An 8127-nucleotide genomic window follows, 5' to 3' on the forward strand; every position below is an offset into this window, starting at 1 on the left:
TGCACAGAAAATAAAGGAATCTAAGTTAAAGACTCATGGAAGGGGAAATTATAACTCAAACTATGATGGTGCTGCTTACTAAACTGGCAAACTACTGCTCTGAAGGAAAACATGTCAATCATTTGTGAAATCAAAGGTAAATGCCACAAAGCCAAAACTCCCAGCGTGGTGGTTTGCAAAAAAGAGATGTTCTGGCTGCAAGGCAGATGGAAATAACAGATAAGCCAAACCCTTGACTTAATTAAAATGTATTGTTCTTACTACTCTTATTATTGTGAGTTAGAATTAAAGCTCTTTCTCTCAAGAGGTATTGAGCTTCATACTGTAGACTTTAATATTGTAAAACTGAAGAAAGAGATCAGAATAGGCACTTAAAAATAATTAAAATAAACAGGCAAGAAAGCAGCCATCCCTCTTTGTTCATCTAAAAATGGAGAGCTACTCCCTTCCTTAAACAGGGAGGACCTGCTCCAGCACCCCAAAGTGGCAATTGAAATTGAGAGGTTAAGTGCTGGCATCAGAAGCTTCACTTTGCTGTGCATTCCTGAAGGGAATGAAAGCCTCCTCTTGATCCCTTTTAATTTAATGGTAATTATGCTATTACTTTCAGTAAAAACAGCATGAGGCACAGTGTCCTGCAAGAAGGAATATTGTTTAGGAAAAGCTGAACTGCTTTTCATTCCTGATGTCACTCTGGTCATCAGACAAAAAAACAAAGAATGGAAGCGTGTTTTCTAAGTGGCAGCTCTTTCCAAATTTGAGGAGAAATCCAAGTGGCACCAGTTCCTGAATCTTTCAGCTTATGGTTTCACTTGGCCCAAAGGCCATCCTAAAGGCCGGCTATTTGGGGTCTAATAGGAACTACCCATCTGAGAGTGACAGGGTGGCTGTAGGGACACAGGGCCACACAAATAGCCGCTCTAGTGGCAGGAGACCCTGAGACTGCAGCACGAAATAAACAGAATTAGGATTCCCCATTTGCCTGTCAGTTTGCCCAGCCAGTGTGAACTGGCTGAGAAGGGGAAAGCCTTGTGTGCATCTTCCATCACTGTGTAGCCCAGATACATACTGATAGGTCATTTTCTGTCTGTACTGTGCAAATTGAACACTTGCCTGCCAGAAGAGAAGCCATTATCTCATTAATACCTTTACTGATGTCATGCTTGTTTATTATTGATTTAATTACAATGAAGTATAACTAAGAACAAATTATAGGAATATGCCTTGTTTATGATTCTTAAAAAAAAAAAAGTGAGAGAGAGAGAAAGAGAGAGAAAAGGTCAGGCCATGCAGCTATTACACTGAGTAACCCATCTGAGTCATTCCCACTGAAATGACCAGGAATACTTGCATAACTTATGGGCTCTGTCTACCCAGCCAGTCTGGTTATGATCTGTAATAAGGTTTGAGAACAAATTTTCCAATCATCTCCACCAACTGCACATTCATTCTGTCCACTGAGCATGCAAGAAACTGATTCCTTCCGAAATAAAACAGAGACCTACACTCCAAGGATGCATCAAATGTGCTCCATTACTCAAGTCCTTAGGATAGCTTTAAAACATATTCATGATGGGGATGTTTTGTTCAAAGGGCCAGACTAAATGCAGTCCAAAGCAAGACCACTAAACTGCATATAAATACAGAGGAAGGGTCATCTACACCATTTGCATTCAGGTCGGCCTGCTGATCTACCTTCACCGAGATGAATTACTGCCTAAAATAAAAAAGCTTTTATCCCAGAGCCTGAATAGGGACTAAATAGTGGAACGCAACAATGTGTCAAAGAAATCTTGACAATTATTATTAGGGAGAAATTACATGCAAGAAAACAGTATAAAAGATACATGGATACTGAATTCATTACTCTGTGAATACATTTATGTACACTGGCAAAGTCTTTTAAGGCTCCAGTGTAATAGAACACGTCAGTGTCCAGAAGTGATATCTTAAGTTGAAAGTACCTGCAATCTAGGAAGACAAAACCACACAAAATCAACAAATTGTATAGTATTTAAGAAATGCAAATGAAGCAGGAAAATCAATTATCTATGTAAAATATGTTTATTATTTTACCCAAAAGTCATATTTATAGGTTTTGTCAGTACTATTTTGTAAATAGAAAGTAATTTCATATGCATTTAGTCAAATGAGTGGGAGAGTGGGGAAGGGAGGAAGAGTGGAAATTACAGTGGGTAGCTGCTATTGCACTGGCAAATTCAGAGCTTCTAGAAAGTCCTTGATAAATCTAGGATTCATGAACTGTGATTTTACATAATCTCTGTTTTCATGTTTTAAATATCTCAAACTGTCTATATGTAGGAGATTCTGCTGCTGCTGCTGCTAAGGAATAAACACATCCCCCATAGCACTTCTCAGCAGATCTGCAGCAGGGATAAATATGCTCTGAAAGGCTTTGATTGGGAAGAAAGCAACAACCATTATTTTTGCCTCTTGCAGAATATGTTAATGAACCCCAAGTCCCTGGGCCCCTGATGTTATTATTTAGCTCTCAAATCAGACTACTTTACAAGTCATGCACTAATCCAACGTGTTCTGAAGCTTGTGCACAAACCAAGATGTGAAATGAAAAGTCATAAGACTGTGTGCACCTGTTGACTTCAGGGCTGGTTTAACTTTGCAGGATCTGAGAGCAAGAGCAGCATCTGGCAGCTTTTCTGCTTCATTCAAGCATTAGCTACAGCATTGTTTCTACAAATATTCTTGACTGTGCCTGATGAAGCTCTTTGAGCACTCATCAATGGCAACATTGATAGTGCTTCTTTTGGGCCACCAAGAATTGCCTGGTGCATCACACAGCTCATCCCCTGCAGGCAGTGTGGAGGCTGCCAGGGACTCAGCTGGATCTAACAAGGCTCACTGCCTCACTATTCTTCCCCCAAAGTGACATCTCCCTCGGCAGCTGACCGTCCCTCCGGCTGAGCCCGGCCACATGGGGTTTGTGCCCCGGGCAGGGTCACCACCTTCGTTCTCTCCCAGGCCACCACTCTCCAGGTGGGAAAAGCAGCATGTCATGCAGAGATGTGGGATGAGCTTTGTTTTGCTAACCCTGGTAACCCTCACTAAACGGAAAAAAAAAATGGTGCTATCACTTTGCATCATTTTTGCTCTGCAAACCCTTTGACATCCACAAATCCCTGCAGGTTAATAAAAGAAGAAGACAATTACTCCCCCTGAGTTTAGCACAACTCAAAGAGCTACAGTTTCAAGTGAGTAAAGAAATACAGTGTAACCTCATATGACACACATTGTGATTTTTAACAAAAAAATGAACATAGTTTAGATGCATCAGAGTAGAATAAGAGGCCTGGAGTGGTCCCTTAGTCAATTTATATCCAGAATATGTCACAGTTACAAATGAATATAGAAAGAAAAAAAAAAAAGACAAAGCAAGACAGAAAAGACAGTTATCTAATAAATCCAAGACAATATATTTCTGTGCTAATCCACACTGTAGCAGTATTTCCAGCATATTGAACTTGTACCAACATAGGCACAAAGAGAAGGCCAAGTAAAAAAAAACACAGCAAGCACCAGTTTTATTTTAAGGGCTGTAGGAAGTGTCATGCCTCATGTAGGAGGCTGCTTTCACATTATGGCCATGAAGGGTGCAAAGAGAAAAGGGGTGTGTGTTGTGACTAAAACACCACTGCTGTTTCTGCTAGCACATTTATTTAATTAACACAGTCTAAACAAAAGCTTGGCTGAGACAAAGAAAAAACATGTCTAATTGTTAAAATTTGAGCCCTCTTCCTTAAGATTCCTCACCACAAAGGGTTTCTTCCCAAGTTTCCCAAGGACTCACATAGTGAATGACACTCCTCCATGTGCTGGACACTTTAAAGTAAAATTGAAAATCAACCACTTGTGTGGGCAGTATTTTGTTACTACCAACAGGATTGACTAGCAATAACTAAAACTTTATCTACCGCCAGCAGTTACCAAGGAATCTCCTGGTCCTACAGAGTCAGGCACCATGACAAAATTTCTCTTTTTTGACATCAACAACTAAGCAATATATTTTAAATGCTGCTGTAGTATTACAGCCTTTCCCCACAGGTAGCTGAAATAAGGTCATGCAAGGAATACATGAAACAAATCAAAGATGAAATTTCACAGAGGTAGTAGAAGAGAGGCTTCTCAATGTAAACACTTCTCATGCACTCCAACTACAGGCTTAGCTTTGCAATTAGTCAGCTATGGCTAGAGCTAAATTCTTATCTAGAGTAAAGTCCTGGAAATACATAAGGTGGAAACTTGATACCAAGTTAAAATCTGGCTCATGGTATAAATCTGAGTTGTTTGCAGAAGCCGCAGCTTGCTGTACATTCTGGAAGGCTTTCTAGTACTTAGTGTATAGAAACAAATGATTGTGCTTGTTTTTTTTTGTTTTCTTTCTGGTAACACTTTAATCTCTAGTAATCTTTAGCACTAAGTCTGTGTGTGTGTGCATGTGTATGTGTGTGTGTGTGTATCTTCTATAACCTGTGTTACAGACACGTGAAAGATACATGAAAGACCTTCCTACATGAAAGTTAAAATTCTCCGAAAAAGACTATTATGTGCAGTTAGGGCTGCACTCCAGCTGCAGGGAGGGATAAGGAGGAGTGAAACCCACAAAATTTGGCTTGTGGCCATGCTCAGGAAATTAACAGTTTCTTCTGGGATTTATCTAATCATTTGTCTATTTACAGTTGACAGCATCCCTGTTATCCCTTAGCCCCCTCTGGAGAAACACAGCTCGCTCCAATGCCAACCCAGAGAACTGCACTGTAAAAAACCACACAGAACAAACCCACAAGTAAACAACTCAGACACTGATGTGGTTTTAATTTGCAGACTTTTTTATAGGTTTTCCCAGGAAAGGCAAATGAGGTTTGGGAATTCTCCTGATAATTTTTGCACCACTGGGCTGTTTCCAACCATTTTAACAGAGGAGCAGAACTAAGATCTCACACACTCAGGTGGCCAAGCAAAGCAGACAATGTACTCATTTCCCCCAGAAGAGGCAATAGTGTTAGCTCTTGGCTTTCCAGGCACCAGGACATGCCCACCAAAGAAATCAGCCTGTATCATCCTACCAGACTCAGAAATACTTTTAGCATGATAAAGTCACAATCTGAATAAAAAAATCAGTCAGGACACAATTGCTGTAATGATGAAGACATCAAGGTGAAAGATCTGAAGACGTTGCACAGGGTGAAAAATTTGGAATGAAGCAGAATAAAGTTCTTCACCTAAGACTTGCCATTGTCAACCAGGTCCCATGATCACAGGGTTCCTCAGGTGTGACACACTAACAGGGGTTTGTCCTAGACAATTCAGACACACTCTTTTTTCAGTTTCCCATAGTTAAAAATCACTTTCAGTATAAAGAAAGACAGCTTGACACACACTTTTTAATGGGTTTAAGTATATAATACTCATATACTAGTGCAAATCTTATAATGCAAGGAGATGCTCGTTGACTTCATGACTTCTAATGGCAGCACCAGGTAGCTACTCCTTAAGTGATTCCCATTATCAATTCTGATTTCATTACATCTCCTCTTGCTTCTAGGCTGTCAAATAAAACAGAAGCTTGTGATAAAGGTTCTCTGTGCTGCTCATCTTTTTATAGACTATTATATATCCCTACCACACTCGAGTTTCCCATCCAATGAGTGCTATAAAAGCTTTGCTATGAGCCAATAATTTTTATTGGTCTGGTTTTGTATTATCTTTTTCTAGACGACCAGCAGTGCCCACAGTATTTCAGGTACACTCACTGACCTGTGAGTGTAACAGCTACAGTTCTATAAAATATTGCCAGATTTTCTTTCTTAGTCTCTGTTCAGTTCCTGCTGTAATCTAACAATTTTTACAGATTTTAATTTCTCCTTCTCTCATGATGCTCCCGAGTTAATGCAACACACTTAAACAGAAAAGTGAATACTTTTTCCACCCCAGTACTTAAGATTTTGAATATTAAGATTTATTTACCATCCTCTGCCTTCATTTTTCACACGTTCCTCAGGGGTTACCTTTATGATTAAGTTCTGTCTGGTCTTTGCTGGACTTAACTTAAGCTAGAAAAACTTAATGTCATCTGAAAATTTTGCTGTATCATTGTTCTTTCCTTTTTCCAGTTCACTAAGCAGCACCAGACCCGGCAAAGAACCTTGCAGCACCCCTGCTGTTACCCTATTGCTATGCTGAATATTGTTTCTTGTACCTTAGCCAAAACCCCTTAAAGAGCCTAGCCTGTATCTTTATCCCCCTTCTTTCCCAAGGTTATAAACAAAACTCCAGTTCTTATTCAAGTAAGAATCCTAGATTTACATGGACTTCCATGGTTATTTTGCTTGACAACAGGGTGTTCCCAATATCAGGGAACAAAGATTGTTTTCTCCAGAGGCAAACAGTGGCTGTGGTTACAGGATTATCTCAGTTTATCTTATTTATAGATCTTTATGGATGTAGCTTCTTTGCTCTGCCAAAAGATCAGATTGTAAGTCCAAGTCCAACTAAAGGTTCCCACAGGTCAACCCAGCTCAGAGCTTGCCTGAATTTAGCTTTCCTCTTTCTCCAAGGATGGATTCATACTGATGTACTTTTCTACCTGTACAAGGATGCAATGACACTTTTTTTTTGCTGCTCTTGTTCTGTTAGTACTTCACAGCGAGTGGCTTCACTTCCCAGTGATAGAGCAACACAACAAGCAGAACACACAATGCTGTCATCCTTTCCACATCAAATGAGGGAACCTGTTCCTTTGGCTTTTCCTGAAGGGTGATACTGAGGAAAACAGTTCCTGGAAAGCAAAGTCCTGCTAACCAGTAGAGTGTTTGCAGTGCTTTAGAAAGAGTCGGGGTTTGCCGAGCTACCAGCGCGTCACCCAAACGCAACATTGCCGGGGTACATGTTGCACCGGCCTGACGTTCATGCAGCCCACAAACCGGGCTCTGCAGGGAGCCGCGATCACACGCTCAAGTCCCTTCACTGTCCCTGAGCCGCGCGGGGGTTCCGCTCCGTGGGGGCGGGGAGGAGGGTGCCCGGCTGGTTCTCCCTGCCCCTATTTCCCTCCTGCGGGTAAAATTTGGCTTTTGGTCCAGGGGGGCGGGGGGTCCTATGGGAGGTATACTCTCCCCCCGCTCCCAAGCGCGGTGCCCGCATTCCCGGGCAGGAGGGGCCGCCTTCCCCTGCTGCCGCCCCCCGCCCTTCCCTCCCCGCCGCGGCCGGGCCCCGCGGGCGACGCTCACCTTGAGGTACTCGTTCTCCGAGCGCAGCTCCTCCACCTCCCGCTGCAGCTCCTCCGGGGCCGGCGGCGGCTCCCCGCGGCTCGGGGCTGGGCCCCCGCCCGTGCCCGCGGGCAGCGCATCCCCGCGGGGGCCCAAGGCCGCCGGAGCTCCGCGCCCGGGGCCGGGGCCGGGGCCGGCTCGGGGCGGCTCGGCGGCGGGATGGGAAGCGGGATGGGAAGCGGGATGAGCGGCGGGATGAGCGGCGGGATGAGCGGCGGGATGGGCGGCGGGATGGGCGGCGGGATGAGCGGTGGGATGAGCGGCGGGCGGCTCCCGCTCGCGGTCGCTGGAGCCGGTGCCGGACTCGGCGTCGCTGCTGGCGGCCGGGGCCAGGCGCTGCTCGTCGGAGAGCGGCTCGGAGGGGCAGTCGGAGAGGTCGGAGCTGCTGTCCGTGTGGCCGACGCGGGCCAGCGCCGCCGCCGCATGCCCGCCGCCCGCCGGGGCGCCCCGCTTCGCCTTCCTGCCCTTGCCGGGCGGCGGGGCCGCCTCCCCCCCGGGCTGCCGCCCCGAGCCCCGGCCGCCGGGCCCCGGCTCCGGCCCGCGGGCCGCCCGCTTGGCGCAGGGACCGGCCTTGGCGCCCGCCCTGCCGGCGGCGGAGAGGGCGGCCTTGCCCCCCGGGGCGGCGGGGCGGCGGGAGAGGCGGCCGGGCGCCGCCAGGAGCCCCGCGGGGGGCTGGGGGACGCCGGGGTGCGGCGAGGAGGGCGCCCGGGCCGGGAGGCCGGGGGACTTGGGCGGCGCGGGCGGGGGCTTGGCGGCGGCGCGGGCGTGCAGGTCCTTCAGGAAGGGTCTGGCGGGCGACGGGGCGCGGTGCGGCCGCTTCTTCTCG

At 46.0% G+C, this 8127-nt stretch overlaps 1 protein-coding gene across 5 annotated transcripts in view; it reads right to left on the bottom strand.

The window, feature by feature from the left end:
- The window catches only part of MTCL1 (microtubule crosslinking factor 1), a 101718-nt gene extending 94360 nt beyond the window's left edge, over positions 1-7358 (bottom strand). For 3 of the 5 annotated variants that reach the window (XM_083869490.1, XM_083869489.1, XM_083869491.1), the window contains exon 1: positions 7263-7358. The gene's annotated coding sequence lies outside the window, so the exon portion shown is untranslated. The remainder of the gene's footprint in view (positions 1-7262) is intronic. The other 2 variants (XM_083869492.1, XM_083869493.1) reach the window with 1 other exon arrangement.
- Between the last annotated feature and the right edge of the window lie 769 nt (positions 7359-8127).

This window comes from Zosterops lateralis, assembly GCF_965231275.1.
Source record: "Zosterops lateralis genome assembly, chromosome: 1".
NCBI lineage: Eukaryota > Metazoa > Chordata > Aves > Passeriformes > Zosteropidae > Zosterops > Zosterops lateralis.